This window comes from Panthera onca, chromosome A1 (genome assembly GCF_046562875.1).
Source record: "Panthera onca isolate mPanOnc1 chromosome A1, mPanOnc1 haplotype 2, whole genome shotgun sequence".
Classification (NCBI taxonomy): Eukaryota; Metazoa; Chordata; class Mammalia; order Carnivora; family Felidae; genus Panthera; species Panthera onca.
In genome coordinates, this window is record NC_138339.1 from 19,861,523 (window position 1) to 19,878,996 (window position 17,474).

Below are 17,474 nucleotides of genomic sequence, written 5' to 3' on the forward strand. Positions count from 1 at the left end.
TATTAAACTAGAGACATTACGCAGATAATTGTTTTATATATTTTCTCAGTGAGAAATTAGCACTAATTGGAGCAAAAGTCTTATCTGTTGATTATGTTTTTTAAAACATTGTGGATGAGATGATCCAAGAATAACCTTAAAATCATTTATATCTGATGTAGTGCTCTCTTGTATGTTTCTTCCTAGGTAAAGTGGATAAGTGATAATTATTTAGAGGTTTTAAGACCACTAAATTACTTGCCTTCAATGATATCAAGAAAGTGCAGGTGGTTTTTCTTTTTCAAAACTTACGCATCTCTCTTTATCCAAGATTAGGTAAATTTGAAGTTTTATTTCTACTTTTATCACTTCTGCTGAGACTAATCTCATGAGTCAGCCATCTTTTCAGTTGGATAGAAGATATGTAGGGCTTTAACCCTTTGTATACAAATATAATCCAATAGGGTCTTTCATAACACTGGTTGAAAGGTAAAATTACTCTGCTTTGCTGACTAAGTAATCTGATTTCTATAATAAGTTATTAATATATTCTTCAAATTGAGAATCAAGTGATAATCAGATAACATGAATCCAGTAATTTTCACCGTACTATAAATTTTTTCAAGGATTTGTGGAAGTTTGATAAATATTTCAATTTTACAATAAGATTTTAAATATACTGTTTTCCAAAATTAATATATATAAATAAATAGAAAGAAAAATAGATATTGAGGTTGCAATCCTTTATACATATATATGTATGTATATATATATTTCTAAATTCTAATAAAAATAAGTATGATAGCTTAAATGCTTCAGAACAGAGGAATAAATTATAAGACTTCTCTTTTGTAGTATAAAAACATAGAAGCCACAAAATCAAAATAGTGTGGCACTGTTAAGAGTAATTATGAGGAATGAATGGAATGAAAGAGATAGGCTAATATAATTTAGAAATCATCACAAATATATGAGACGGAGATAACTATTTCGAAGTGGCTTTTGTTAAATCGATCCTTTTTAAACAAATTTTAAATAAATTCCAGTTAGTTAACATACAGCATAAAATTAGTTTCAGGTTACAATATAGTGATTCAACACTTCCATACAATACCCGGTGCTCATCAAAGTGCACTCCTTAAACTCCATCATCTATTTCACCCATCCTCCACCCACCTCTCTTCTGGTAACTATCAGTTTGTTCTCTATAATTAAGACTCTGTTTCTTGCTACTCACCTGCTCTCTTTTTTCTTCTTTGCTTGTTTGTTTTATTTCTTAAATTTCACATATGAGTGAAATCATATGGTATTTGTCTTTCCCCAGCTGACTGATTTTGCTTAACATAATGCTCTCTAGCTCTGTGCATGTCATTGCAAATAGCAAGATTTCATTCCTTCTTTATGGCTGAATAATATTCCATTGTATATATCCATTCATCAGTCGATGGAAACTTAGGCTGTTTCCATAATTTGCCTATTGTAGATAATGACGCCAGCTGCTATACATGAGGGTGTGTGTGCCCTTTTGAATTAATGTTTTTGTATCTTTGGGTAAATACCTAGTAGTGAAATTGCTGAACCATAGGGTGGTTCTATTTCTAACTTTTTGAGGAATCTCCATACTGTTTTCAAGAGTGCCACCAGTTTGCATCCCCACCAAAAATGTAAGAGGGTTCCCCTTTCTCCACTACATCACCAAAACTTGTTTCTTGTGTTGTTGATTTTAGCAATTCTGACAGGTGTGAGGTGGTACCTCATTGTAGTTTTTATTTGCATTTCCCTGATGATGAGTGATGTTGACCATTTTTTAATGTGTCTGTTAGCCATCTGTATGTCTTTTTTTGAAAAATGTCTGTTCATGTCTTCTGCCCATGTCTACACTGGATTATTCCACTTTGGGGTGTTGAATTTGATAAGTTCTGTACAGATTTTGGATACTAACCCTTTATCAGATATGTCATTTGCAAATATCTTCTCCCATTCCGTAGTTGCCTTTTAGTTCTGTTGATGGTTTCCTTTTCTGTGCAGAAGCTTTTTATTTTGCTGTTCTCCCAATAGTTTATTTTTGCTTTTGTTTCTCTTGCCTCAAAAACATATCTAGAATGAAGTTACTATGGCTGATGTCAAAAAGTTACTGCCTGTGTTCTCTAGGATTTTTATGGTTTCAGGTATCAAATTTAGGTCTTTCCTGAGGTCAACCATTTTGAATTTATTTTTGTGTGTGGTGTAAGAGAATGGTCCAGTTTCATTCTTTTGCATGTTGCTGTCCAGTTTTCCCTATACCATTTAATGAATGGTATCTTTTTCCCAATGGGTATTCTTTCCTGCTTTGTCCAAGATTAATTGACCATATAGATGTGGGTTCATTTCTAGGTTTTATATTTTGTTCTACTGATCTAGAAATCTATTTTTGTGCCAGTACCAAACTGTTTTGATTACTACAGCTTTGTAATACTACTTGAAGTCAGAATTGTGATGCGTCCAGCTTTTCTTTTTTTTTTTTTTAATATTTATTTATTTTTCAGAGAGATAGACACAGAGTGCAGCAGGGGAGGGGCAGAGAGAGAGGGAGACAAAGAATCCAAAGCAGGCTCCAGGTTCTGAACTGTCAGCACAGAGCCTGATGTGGAATTCGAACCTGTGAACCATGAGATCATGACCTGAGTCGAAGTCAGATGCTCAACCTACTGACCCGCCCAGGTGCTCCTGCTTTTTTTTTTTTTTTTTAAAGGTTTCTTTGGCTATTCAGGGTCTTTTGTGGTTCCATAAAACCTGCCTCTTTTAATATAAATTTTATATTAAGCTTTCCCCAGTATCTTAATTCAACTCAAGTTGCTCTAACAAATGTCATAGACTGTATGTTTAAGCCATGAACAGCATTTATTTCTCACAATTCTGCAGGCTGGCAAGCCCAAGATTAAGGTCCCAACCAATCTGTTTCCTAGCAAGGGCCTTCTTCCTGGTTTGCAGATAAACATCTTCTTGCTGGATCCTCACATGGTGGAGAGAGAGTTCATTTTCCCCCTGTCTTTTCTTATAGGAATACTAATCCCATCCTGAGGGCTCCACTCTCATGAATAAATTACTTCCCAAGGGCCCCACCTTGGCATGAAGATTAGGGATGGAACATAAATCTGGGGGGACACAAACATTCAGTCCGAAGCATGCAGTATCAACATATTAAACACATAAAGTGCATAAATAACACTAAAGAGATAAATATAGCAAATGAAATTACAAAATATAATGTTCAGACTTCTACTGAAAATAAGTAAACTCTTTCTAAATTGAACATCAACAAACTCCCACTTACCTGAATAAAGGAAAGCAATATTAAAAGATACTTCCTGGATTTGACAATCTACAAAGGAAATATGACAATAAGCCATCAACAATGTTAACATGAGAAACTAGGGAAAAATTGCAAGAAAATATGAAGGGCAAAGGGTTAGAATCCATATACACAAACATTTTTAATTACCATCTTCTAGAGAAAAATGTATAGAATTAGTCCATTCCAAGAATTCAATACAACAGTAACCTAAATAAGACAAATAAAAAGAAATTACCCTTTTATAACTAAGACATTTGCAAAAAACTTATTTTATTAAAAAATAAGATATGGTTTAAGTGGGTAACAGGTGAACATGGGAGTATTAAAAACACTGTAATAGCACATATCTGTTGAACATACATAATGTGCAGGATATTTTTCTAGGACTTCAGTTACACTGTACCACCAATTAATCCACATAGCATCCTTATGAAATAGGTATTATTATAATTATTATTATCATTATTATTGTTGCTGTTGTTAAGTAGAGGCACAGAGAGATTAAAAACTTGTTTAAGTTTTTATAATCAGTGGAGTAGAAGAGCCAGTATTCATTTTCAAGCTGTCTGCTCTGGAGGACAAGTTCTCAACCATAACGCAGTGCTTGTAGGTTTCAGTAATAATATTTACCATTTATAAACACTATGTTTTGCCACACATTATGGTAATCACTTATATATGACATGTCAAGTTATCTCTACAGTAGAGTTTATATTCTTCTTGGACTAGACAAGGAAACCAAAATTAAAATAGTTTGTTGGGGCACCTGCGTGGCTCAGTCAGTTAATTGTCAGAGTTCAGCTCAGGTCGTGATCTCACGGTTCATGAGTCCAAGGCCTGCATCCGGCTCTGTGTTGGCAGCTCAGAGCCTGGAGCCTGCTTCAGATTCTGTGTCCATCTCTCTGCCCCTCCCACACCTGCATTCTCAAAAATAAACATTAAAAAAATTAAAAGAAAACGAATAGTTTAAGTAAATTTCCAAAGTTGATAGGACTGCTAAACAATGTAACTGGGTACAAAATCCCTAACTCATGTAGTTTTGTAGCTTTTGCACTTTGACATACTGTCTTTCTCTAAAGTAAATTAGAGCATGCACAGTAAAAAATTCAGTATGTAGACCATTTTATTTCTTTTGTAGTAACCTCTACTAAAGAAATAATAATAAATGGAGACAGTATTTTATATTTGTGAATGTACTTGGCAACCCTGATTGCAAAAAGGTAGAAGCAATTCAAATATCTAACTGTAGATAATTATTAAATCCAAATACTGGTGTAGTTATTGAGAATCAGGTGTTTGGGGATGGGGGAGATGGGGGTTTAGGAGGATGCTGGGCTCACCTCATCCTGCATGTCACTTCGATTCCACCCACATCAGCCTAAACAACCCAGAAAACTGCCAGAACGGATTCTCCAGAGCCAAGCATAGACAAGAGGCCCATAGAAGAGGGTAAGAAGGGCAGAGAGGCAGTGTGTGCTACATGGACTGGCAGGAGGGAGTCGGGGCGGTGGACGGAAAGCCCACCTGGCAGGGCAGAGCCGCCGCAGTCTGGCTTGCAAAAGCAGAAGGGCCGACTACATGAGTTCTGACAACCAGCGGCTCTTAACATCTGGATGTTAAAGTCAAAAGCTTGTCTCTCGAGCGCGGATAGGGTGAGAGGACGCTGGGTGGGAGAGTTCTGGAGCCCCAGAAGGACAGCTTGGGCAGGGGAGCAAAGGCACTGGCAAGCTCAATTTCCCTCTCCCATCCCCCAGCCAAAATTCCAAAGGGAACCAGTTCCTCTCACTGAAATTGCTTGCACTGAGCAAACGCCCAATGCCGTGGTTCTGTGGATCCATCCATCAGATGGGCCTGCCTCCCTGCTGCAGGGCCCCTCCTGCAGGGGACCACCAATGGCAAAGCAAGCTAAGCCTGCCCCTCCTGCCCCTGTACATCTTGCGGATCCACCCTGGCTAATTGGCCCTCGGCCAGATGCCATTGAAGCAGCATCACAAGCCTGACAGTGTGCAAGCAGCCCCGACAATGGCCACACCACTCCACAGTGAGTCCTGCCTTTGGGAGAGGGGAAGATAAGGCACACACCAGTCTGACTGCGGTCCCAGTGGTGGGCTGGGGGCAGACATTGGGTCTGACTGCGGCCCTGCCACCAACACAAGTTACTCCCAATGGCACAGGGGAAGTGCCTGGTAGTTTGGAGCCACTGCAGGGACTAGCCAAAATGATGAAACGGAAGAATTCTCCTTAAAAGAAACTCCAGGAAGTAGCGACAGCTAATGAATTAATCAAAACCAATTTAAGCAATATAATGGAATAAGAATTTAGAATAATAGTCATAAAATTAATCACTGGGCTTGAAAAAAGCATAGAGGACAACAGAGTATCTATTGCTACAGAGATCAAGGGACTAAAAAATAGTCAAGAGGAATTTAAAAATGCTATAAATGCGGTGCAAAAAAATGGAGGTGGCCATAGCACGGATTGAAGATGCAGAGGAGAGAATAGGTGAATTAGAAGATAAAATTATGGAAAACGAGGAAGCTGAGAAAAAGAGAGATAAAAAAAAATCCAGGAGTATGAGGGAGAATTAGAAAACTAAGTGATGCAATCAAATGGAACAATATCTGCATCATAGGAATTCCAGAAGAGGAAGAGAGAGGGAAGGGGGTTGAAGGTGTACTTGAACAAATCATAGCTGAGAACTGCCCTGATCTGGGGAAGGAAAAAGGCATTGAAATCTAAGAGACACAGAGAACTCCCTTCACACGTAACTTGAATCAGTCTTCTGCACAACATATCATAGTGAAACTGGCAAAATACAAGGATAAAGAGAGAATTCTGAAAGCAGCTAGGGATAAACAGGCCCTAACATACAAAGGTAGACACATAAGGATAGTAGCACCTATCTACTGAAACTTGGCAGGCCAGAAAGGAATGGCAGGAAATGTTCAGTGTGATGAACAGAAAAACTATGCAGCCAATAATCCTTTATTCAGCAAGTCTGTCATTCAGAATAGAAGGAGAGATAAAGGTCTTCCCAAACAAACAAAAACTGAAGGAATTCATCACCACTAAACCAGCCCTACAAGAGATCCTAAGGGGGACTCTGAGTGAAATGTTGCAAGGACCACAAAGTACCAGAGACAGCACTACAAGAATGAAACCTACAGATATCACAATGACTCTAAACCCATATCTTTCAATAATAACACTGAATGTAAATGGACTAAATACTCCAACCAAAAGACATAGGGTATCAGAATGGATTAAAACAACAACAACAACAACAACAACAACAACAAAACAAAAACAAGACCATCTATTTGCTGTCTACATGAGACTCATTTTAGACCTGAGGACACCTTCAGATTGAGAGTGAGGGGATGGAGAACTATTTATCATGCTACTGGAAGCCAAAAGAAAGCTGGAGTAGCCATACTTATATCAGACAAACTAGACTTTAAATTAAAGGCTATAACAAAAGATGAAGAAGGGCATTATATGATAAATACAGGGTCTATTCATCAGGAAGAGCTAACAATTATAAATGTCTATGACCCAAATACAGGAACCCCCAAATATATAAAACAATTAATCACAAACATAAGCAACCTTATTGATATAAATGTGGTAATTGCAGGGCACTTTAATACTCCACTTACAACAGTGGATAGATCATCTAGACACAGGATCAAGAAAGAAACAAGGGCCCTGAATGATGCATTGGATCAGATGGACTTGAGAGATATATTTAGAACTCTGCATCCCAAAGCAACAGAATATACCTTCTTCTCGAGTGCACATGGAACATTCTTCAAGACAGATCACCTACTGGGTCGCAAAACAGCCCTTCATAAGTATAAAATAATTGAGATCATACCATGCACACTTTCAGACCACAATGCTATGAAACTTGAAATCAACCACAGGAAAAAGTCTGGAAAACCTCCAAAAGCATGGAGGTTAAAGAAAACCCTACTAAAGAATGAATGGGTCAACCAGGCAATTAGAGAAGAAATTTAAAAAAATATATGGAAACAAATGAAAATGAAAAGACAACAATCCAAACGCTTTGGGATGCAGCGAAGGCAGTCTTGATGGGAAAATACATTGCTATCCAGGCCTATCTCAAGAAACAAGCAAAATCCCAAATACAAAATCTAACAGCACACCTAAAGGAAATAGAAGCAGAAAGGAAATAGGGCAGAAATAAACAATACAGAACCTAAAAAAAAAACTGTAGAGCAGATCAATGAAACTAAGAGTTGGTTTCTTGAAAAAATAAAAAAAATTGACAAACCTCTAGCAGGGTTCTCAAAAAGAAAAGGGAGATGACCCAAAAAAATAAAATTATGAATGAAAAAGGAAGTATTACAACCACTCCTTCAGAAATACAAGCGATTATCAGGGAATACTATAAAAAATTATATGCCAACAAACTGGACAACCTGGAAGAAATGGACAAATTCCTAAGCACCCACCCACTTCTAAAACTCAAAAAGGAAGAAACAGAAAACTTTAACAGACCCATAACCAGCAAAGAAATTGAATTAGTTATCAAAAATCTCCCAATAAATAAGAATCCAGGACCGGATGGCTTCCCTGGGGAATTCTACCAGACACTTAAAGCAGAGATAATACCTATCCTTCTCAAGCTGTTCCAAAAAATAGAAAGAGAAGGAAAACTTCCAGACTCATTCTATGAAGACAGCATTACTTTGATTCCTACACCAGACAGAGACCCAGCAAAAAAAAAAAAAAAAAAAAAAAAAAAAAAAAAAAAAAAAGAGAACTACAGGCCAATATCCCTGATGAATATGGAGGCAAAAATTCTCAACAAGATACTAACAAATCCAATTCAACAACATATAAAAAGAATTATTCACCATGATCAAGTGGGATTCTTTCCTGGGCTGCAGGCCTGGTTCAATATTCATAAATCAACCAATGTGATACATCATATTAATAAAATAGAAGATATGAACATATGATCCTGTCAATCGATGCAGAAAAAGAATTTGACAAAATTCAGCATCCTTTCTTAATAAAATCCCTTGAGAAAGTCGGGATAGAATGAACATACTTAAACATTATAAAACCCATTTATGAAAAGCCCACAGCTAACATCATCTTCAATGGGGAAAAACTGAGAGCTTTCCCTCTAAGATAAGGAACACAACAGGAATGTCCACTCACACCACTGTTGTTTAACATAGTGTTGGAAGTTCTAGCTTCAGCAATCAGACAACAAAAGGAAATCAAAGGCATCAAAATTGGCAAAGATGAAGTCAAGCTTTCACTTTTTGCAGATGGCATGATATTACACATGGAAAACCTGATAGACTCCACCAAAAGTCTGCTAGAAATGATACATAAATTCAGCAAAGTCACAGGATACAAAATTAACGTACAGAAATCAGTTGCATTCTTGTACACTAATAATGAAATAAAGGAAAGAAAAATAAAGAAACTGATCCCATTCACAACTGCACCAAGAATCATAAAATACCTACGAATAAACCTAACCAAAATATAAAAGATCTGTATGTTGAAAATTATAGAAAGCGTATGAAGAAAATTGAAGAAGATACAAAGAAATGGAAAAACATCCTGTGCTCACGGATTGGAAGAATAAATACTGTTAAAATGTCAATACTACCCAAAGCTATCTATACATTCAATGCAATCCCAATCAAAATTGCACCAGCATTCTTCTAAAAGCTAGAACAAGCAATCCTAAAATGTGTATGGGACCACAAAAGACCCCAAATAGCCAAAGTAATGTTGAAGAAGAAGACCATAGCAGGAGGCATCACAATCCCAGATTTTAGCCTCTACTACAAAGCTGTAATCATCAAGAGAGCATGGTGTTAGCACAGAAACAGACACATAGACCAATGGAATAGAATAGAGACTCCAGAATTGGACCCAAAAAAGTATGGCCAACTAATCTTTGACAAAGCAGGAAAGAATATCCAATGGAAAAAAGACAGTCTCTTTAACAAATGGTGCTGGGAGAACTGGACAGCAACATGCAGAAGATTGAAACTAGACCACTTTCTCACACCATTCACAAAAATAAACTCAAAATGGATAAAGGACCTGAATGTGAGACAGGAAACCATCAAAACCCTAGAGGAGAAAGCAGAAAAAAACCTCTCTGACCTCAGCCACAGCAATTTCTTACTTGACACGTCTCCAAAGGCAAGGGAATTAAAAGCAAAAATGAACTATTCGGACCTCATCAAGACAAAAAGCTTCTGCACTGCAAAGGAACCAATCAACAAAACTAAAAGGCAACTGATGAAATGGGAAAATATATTTGCAAATGACATATTGGGCCAAGGGGTATTATCCAAAATCTACAAAGAACTCACCAAACTCCACACCCGAAAAACAAATAATCCAGTGAAGAAACGGGCAGAAGACATGAATAGACACTTCTCTAAAGAAGACATCCAGATGGCCAACAGGCACATGAAAAGATGCTCAATGTCACTCCTCATCAGGGAAATACAAATCAAAACCACACTGAGATACGACCTCATGCCAATCAGAGTGGCTAAAATGAACAAATCAGGAGACTATAGATGCTGGAGAGGATGTGGAGAAATGGGAACTCTCTTGCACTGTTAGTGAAAATGCAAACTGGTGCAGCCACTCTGGAAAACAGTGTGGAGGTTCCTCAAAAAATTAAAAATAGATCTACTCTATGACCCAGCAATAGCTGTTAGGAAGTTACCCAAGGGATACAGGAGTGCTGATGCATAGGGGCACTTGTACCCCAATGTTTATAGCAGCACTTTCAACAATAGCCAAATTATGGAAAGAGCCTAAGTGTCCATCAACTGATGTATGGATAAAGAAATTGTGGTTTATATACACAATAGAATACTACATGGCAAGGAGAAAGAATGAAATATGGCCTTGTGTAGCAACGTGGATGGAACTGGAGAGTGTTATGCTAAGTGAAATAAGTCATACAGAGAAAGACAGATACCATATGTTTTCACTGTTATATGGATCCTGAGAAACTTAACAGAAGACCATGGGGGAGGGGAAGGGGGAAAAAAGAGAGGGAGGGAGGCAAACCATAAGAGACTCTTAAAAACTGAGAATAAACTTAGAGTTGATGGGGAGTGGGAGGGAGGGGAAAATGGGTAATGGACATTGAGAAGGGCACCTCTTGGGAGGAGCACTGGGTGTTGTATGGAAACCAATTTGACAATAAATTTCATATAAAAAAAGAGAATCAGGTGTTCAAAGAATAATGACACAAGCAGTATTAATTTTCTCTATATATGTATGCATATATATAATGATGGGGACAAGTTTAAAAAAGCTAGCAGCAATGATAAATATAATAACTTATAATATAATTTATTTTTAAAATAATTTCAGTATTTTGGGGACATGAGGGTGGCTCAGTCCGTTGAGCTTCTGAATCTTGATTTCCGCTCACGTCATAATCCCAGGGTGTGAGATTGAGTTCTTTGTCCAGCTTATGCTGTGTATGGAGCCTGCCTAAGATTCTTTCTCTTTTTCTCTATCTCCATCTACCCCTCTCCCCAACTTGTGTGCTCTCTCTAAAATTAAAAAAAAATTAATAAAAAATAATTTTACTATGTATTCAAGTTTCCTGTTTCCTGTTATTTATTTTGGTTATGTGAGCTAGCAAACAAGAATTATGACAAATACAATAACAGAAACGAAGTGCCAAAAATGAAAGTTAAATAATTAAATAAGTAAAAACTTGAAAAAGGTTTATATCTTCTCACATAATGAACATCTCAAGGCAATTGGGCAGTCCATTGAGTCTCTAAATTAGAGCAGATTTGGAAGTTTCTGACAGTGTTCAGATTTTGTTTTCATCCTCTGAGATATTGAGATTCACTAGGGAAACCTAGCATTCCAAATGTGTTAGAAAATACATAATGTGTCAACACGTTGTGACATGGGAGTGATACTAGTAAAAGCTGTTTGGTTCTATTAATAACACAAAACCAGTTCATTCTAATAGCAGAGAAACTATAAGTCTTTCTTTACTTTTTTTGCATTTGTAGCATTTACTTTATAAACTAAGAGAAATCGTACATATATATATATATATATATATATATATATATATATATATTTAAGACATTTGATGAATCGTATGGAAATTTCTTTTTCATTTGAGGCTAGTTATTTGCAAATTACATCCAGAACTTTGGGGTTTTTTCCCCACTTACATTACTACCTTTATTTCTCCTCATCACATCATCACTATTGCTGTCATACAAATAACAAACAAGAGAAGAATATTTGGCAAAACCCATGAATTGGTATAACATTGTTTCATGAAATTTATTTGTTTCATGATTAGCTGTTCTGATGCCACCTTTTCCCAAGTGATAGAGAAGGAGGGAACAAGAGAAATAGGTAAGTGAATTTGACCTTATCAAAACGTTGCTATTTTTTAAATCTCAATTTGTTTAGAAACTTCAAGTGTGTGTGTGTGTATGTGTGTGCGTGTGTGCACGCATGTGTATATGTTTTGATATCTGATTGAATTTTGAAGGTTCTAATCTTGGCTAATACATTGAATTGCTTCCATTTGGTCAATAATATTTTGGAGACATGACAGTGAAACCTGTCTGGGTGTATACTGATTATTGCAGTTTCTACAGAAATGCATGTAACTAATGTGATGTATGACAAGGTGACCCAGTGATAGTGATGGCAGTGATAACAAGTGGACTAGATATCCCAGCACAGTTGTCAACTCAATTTAGTGAGGCAAAAGAAAACCCTGCAAGACTTTTTCCCTTGGGTAGCTTGTTTTTCATCTAGTTTGCTCTTTCATTATTATTAGAAATTGAAATTAACTTATTTCCTCAATCTCATCTTTAATATGCTAAGATATGTCAAATGTGTCCAATTGCATTGAACAATTTGAATACATTCTATTTTAATCTTATTGATTATATTGATCTCATTCTGCTCCTCAAACAACACAGCCAAAAATATGCCATCCGTTTCTGCAAATGAAACCTCTAGGTAAAGGTTAATTACAAGGCTTTTAAGTGACACAACTGAAAGAGACAATGATCAATTGAAAATAGACCCTAATAGAGTATGAGAATTTTCCCTTACAACATAAGGGTTGGAATTATAAACCACAGATGCCAGTTCCCAGCTTCCCATGCCAGCTGGGGGTACATTTGATCCCACTTTTTCCCATTGGATTTGAAAACTGCTTAATTATCCTTGTATTCTAATGACCGTGTTTGCAGCAGGGCATTGAGACCTAAATCCTTTCTCTACAAGAGATGGTTTCAGTTTATCTGTCTAAAAAGAGTGATTTTTTTTTCTTATGAAGATACATATTCAATTTTGATATAGTAAGAAAAAGACACATTTGCATCCTTTCAATTAAAAAAAGTGCAGTAAATCTGTTCTCTCTGTGTGTGTGTGTGTGTGTGTGTACATGCGCGCATGAAGTGGGGGGAGAGATGCAAATTGGCACTTTTTCAGGGACAGTCTAGCTATTTGCTATTCCACAGTAGCTTCAGGAGTCTGTGGTAGCAGCTGGTAGTGTTTCTCTGATAGCCATGCTTCCAGGAAACAGCAGAGAGCTAAGACTTAACCTAAAACAATAAACTCAATCCTATTAACCACTTACTACCCTTCCCCCCCTTCATACTGATCCCTTTCCAGAAAACATCTGTCTTCCTGGTCTCCCTTTTGCATGCATAAAGTCACTTCTAAAGTTCACAGCTTCCTGAGCATTTTTCTATTCTCTATTTAAAAATGTGTTTTTCCCACCATCATCTGACAACCTTTCAACAGCAGAAGTTGTGCCTACTATTTAGTTTTATTGTCTCTGTCAAGAATGCTCTGCTCACATACTAAGCAATGAAGCACATGCATGACTAATGAGCAGCAAAAATTATTGGGGCAATGCTGTGAAATAAGACAATTTCCCTTTAGGGAAATAAACTTTATTGATCTCATCCACCTCCCAGAGCCCTTCCTTCAATTGCTTATTTTGTGCGGGGATGGTTTAGTTTAGTTTAGTTTAGTTTAGTTTAGTTTAGTTTAGTTTAGTTTCAGGGTATTTTTTAGTTTTTCTTATCTGTTTTTTTTCATCATGAGAATGTTTTTTTTTCCATCATGAGAATCTTACTTTCCACTTATGTTGCACATTCATGCATTTACTGTAAACTAAATGCACTTCAAGACTCATTGATCATCACCACTGTTTCCCCTCTCCTTTTAACTTTCTTGTTGAAATCCATGTTATTAATTCAAATATATTTTCATTAAGACTACTCTTTGATGATATCCTTCTAATAGATACCTAAAAGGTACACTCTTTTAATTTTTGTTGTTGTTCACAAATGCCTTTCTTTTGCCTGGTATGTTTGGTAGTTTGGTTGGGGACATGATAGTTGAATCATAATCTGACCTTCTCAGTAGTCTATAGATGTTCTCCCTTTGTCTTCCACCTTCTATTATTGAAAATGAGAAGTTCCTTAAAAAATTCTTGCTAATCAGTTGTTTCCTAAAAGGTGGCTCATTTTTTTTTTTTTTTAATTCATGGAAGATAGGATTTTATCCAGATATTGCCTTTCCTACTCTCTATTCATTTTCCCTTAACAACTTGACACATAGTAGGCACATGAGAAATATTCAGGATACAAAAATAAATATTTGCTGAGTGCCTACCAATGATGGCTACTCTGCTAGATAAAAATTTAAGCCCCTTTACCGCCTGCTTATTAAATTTAGAGTAGGGTAAGTAAAGTGGGCAATTAAACATTTCATTATAAGGAGTAATGAGTTACAATTGTTTAGGGATTCGATAAAGTTCTCTCTGTGGAAGCAAACAAATGATGTATTTCAGTGAATCATATAAGTCATCTGGGCTTTTTAAAAAAAACAGTTTTTTCTCTGTTTACTTGAATTTCCAAACTGACCAAATGTCTAAATGTCTCAGTGAGAGAACATAGGGTGATAATCTCTTCCTTTGTATCCTTGTTTCGTTCATCATTTGGGCACTTAGCTTGTTAATTATTGCAAAAACACACAGAAACTAATTTTGCTGAACCTAGCCCAGCATTCATACCCATCTGCAACCTAGACCAAATTTGAGGATTTAATCCAGCTTATATGAGGGGCTAGAGAATTATCAGGTTTAGAAATAAAAAGGAGTCAGCAATACTCTAGACAGAAGAAAGAGCATATGTGAAAGGCTGGAAGCAAGAAAGAGAATAAAAAGCAGGTAAGAGATCATGAAGTACACATAGTGATATTAAAAGTATGGACTTGAATGCTACAAGGAGGCACTGACTGGACACCGATTCTTGATGTGAACTGACCTGAAAAGTCATTCTAGGAGTTTCTACAAACAGGAGCGATGCTGGAATGATCTGGTCGTTATGTAATAAACAGGCTTGGAAAACACATAGCCCTCATTTTCACGAGTGCTTTCCATTTAATTCAAAACAATACCAATAAGTAAAACTATCTAAAAACAATCTAATAGGTATAAAGGAGCCACTATTTTTTGTAATAAAGGGAAATGCTTTTGTAAATTTTGTACTTGATTTCTATCTTAGCTAGTGTAAAACATATTCATTTTGTTTAAAGTTTAGCTGCTTTTTCACTTTTGTAAGAATCTCTTTAGAAAGCAGTCAGTGGGTGTGGGATGTTTCCTGAGACTTGCAGGGCACCTGCAGAAATTCTGAGATTTCCTTAAAAATAAAATAAATTGGGGGGGCCTGGGTGGCTCAGTGGGTTAAGCATCTGGCTTCGGCTCCAGTTATGAGCTCATGGTCCTGACTTGGAGCCCCATGTTGGGCTCTCTACTGTCAGCACAGAACCCACTTCTCCCTCTCTCGCTGCACCTCCCCCACTCATGAACTCTATCTCTCTCTCTCTCAAAAATAAACATTAAAAAAAATAAATCTTGAGAACATAGGTCTGCCCAAAATGAACAAAAATCCCTGTTACAACTTACAAAAACAGCTGTTTAGGGTTAGTATTCCAAAATATTTTTAAAAAACCTGATAGAACTCAACACCCATAAACCAAATAACCCATTTAAAAAATGGACAGAAGACACAACCAGACATTTTTCCAAAGAAGACACAGATGGCCAAAAGACACATGACAAAATCCTCAACATCTCTCATCATCAGAGAAATGAAAATCAAAACTACAATGAGATATCACGTCACGCCTGTCAGAATGGCTAAAATCAACAACTTAAGAAACAAGTGTTGGCGAGGATGTGGAGAAAATGGAAACCTTGTACACTGTTGATGGGAATGCAAACTGGTGTAGCCACTCTGAAAAACAGTATGGAAGTTTCTCAAAAAGTTAAAAATAAAACTACCTTATGATCCAGTAGTTGCACTATTGGGTATCTACCCCCAAAACACAAAAACACAAATTCAAAGGGCTACATGCAGCACTATTTACAGCAGCCAAAAATGGAAACAGCCTAAGGGTCCATCGATAGATGAATGGATAAAGAAGTGGTATACACACACATGCACACACACACACACACACACACACACACACACACACAATGGAATATTATTCAGTCATAAAAAGGAACAAAATCTTGCCATTTGCTGTGACATGGATAGAGATAGAGTATAATGTCAACTGACATAAGTCAGTGAGAGAAAATACTATATGATGTCACTCATATGTGAAATTTAAGAAATGAAACAAATGGACAAAGGAATAAGACAAAGAGAAAGATGGAGAGAGAGAGACAGAGAGAGAGACAGAGAGAAACGAAGAAATGGACTCTTTAACTATAGAGAACAAACAGATGGTTACCAGCGGGGAAGTGGGGAGGAGATGGGTGAAATAGATGATGGAGATTAAAGACTACACTTATCAGGATGAACTCCAAGTAAAGTATATAATTGTTGAATTACTACATTGTACACACGAAACTAATTAACACTGTATGTTAACTATACTGGAATTAAAATAAAAAACTTAAAAAAATTAAACACTTATCAATACACTTTAATACAGTTGACTAGGAAGAGGGGCATAATCAAAATGCATTTTGTTTGAGGATTTGCAAAAATTGAAAAGCTAATATTTTCAGGTTATTTAGAAGTTATCATTTAAAGCAGTAATTTAAATGTTTATATTAAAATATTTTAAATGTAATTTAATATTAAGATGTATTATTAAAAAATATACACGTGTTCCACAGAAAGTTTTTGGGATTCTTTTTTTGCATTGAAAATATCATTGTCATAAGCTATTGTAACACATCTTGTTCTGTATGAGGCAGTATACTCAGAGGTCAGAAAGTATATTGAACTTGTACATGGTCTTGAGGATATGTATACGTGTATTTGCATGTGCACACAGTATGTCCTGCTGTGTTAGATTGAAACCTTTTTGAATAAACAATCTTCAACATAAGTTTCGTATGCTTTTTCCTTTTAACATGAACTCTGGAAAATAAAGGATAGCTGCTACTCTAATAATTGATAGTTTGGCTGGTTGGCATATCTCCTAGTTCTACTATCATCTAGCATTTTTTTTTTTTTTAGTTTTACTGAAATACTGTTGCACTGTTTTCTTTAACTATATGGGTACTTTATCCCCCCAAAGAGGCAACTATCCTAGAATAACTTAAAAATTATTTCAAAGTTCTTTCACTTCAAACATTCTTCAGAGGCAAACATATTCAAGTCGGAAGTTTAATGAACTGAGCCACCCAAGTGCCCTTGAGATAAGTGTTTTTTTTGTTTGTCTGTTTGTTTGTTTTACTTTAGACTATGTAAGATGAGAATATTTGTTACCCAGATTTCTCTTTTCCCCCCTTTGACCAAGATGTTGGCTACATCTTCCATTTTAAAATTTCTCTAAACCTGCTTGGACTACTTTTAATAAAATTATACATTCTCACTTCCAGAGAACACAAAATATGTGTTTGTGGGTTCACTTCTAATTTTTATTTGTTTATATCTACATTATTCCATTTTCTCAATCCAATTCTTCTTTTGTCATAGCCACCGCATTTATCTATATAATGCATGATTTTCCAAAATTTATCTGATTTTTTTTTCTCCTCTGATGTTCTTTTGCTTTTGTTATCAGAGTAATATTGTCTTCCTAAGATACGTTTGGAAATATT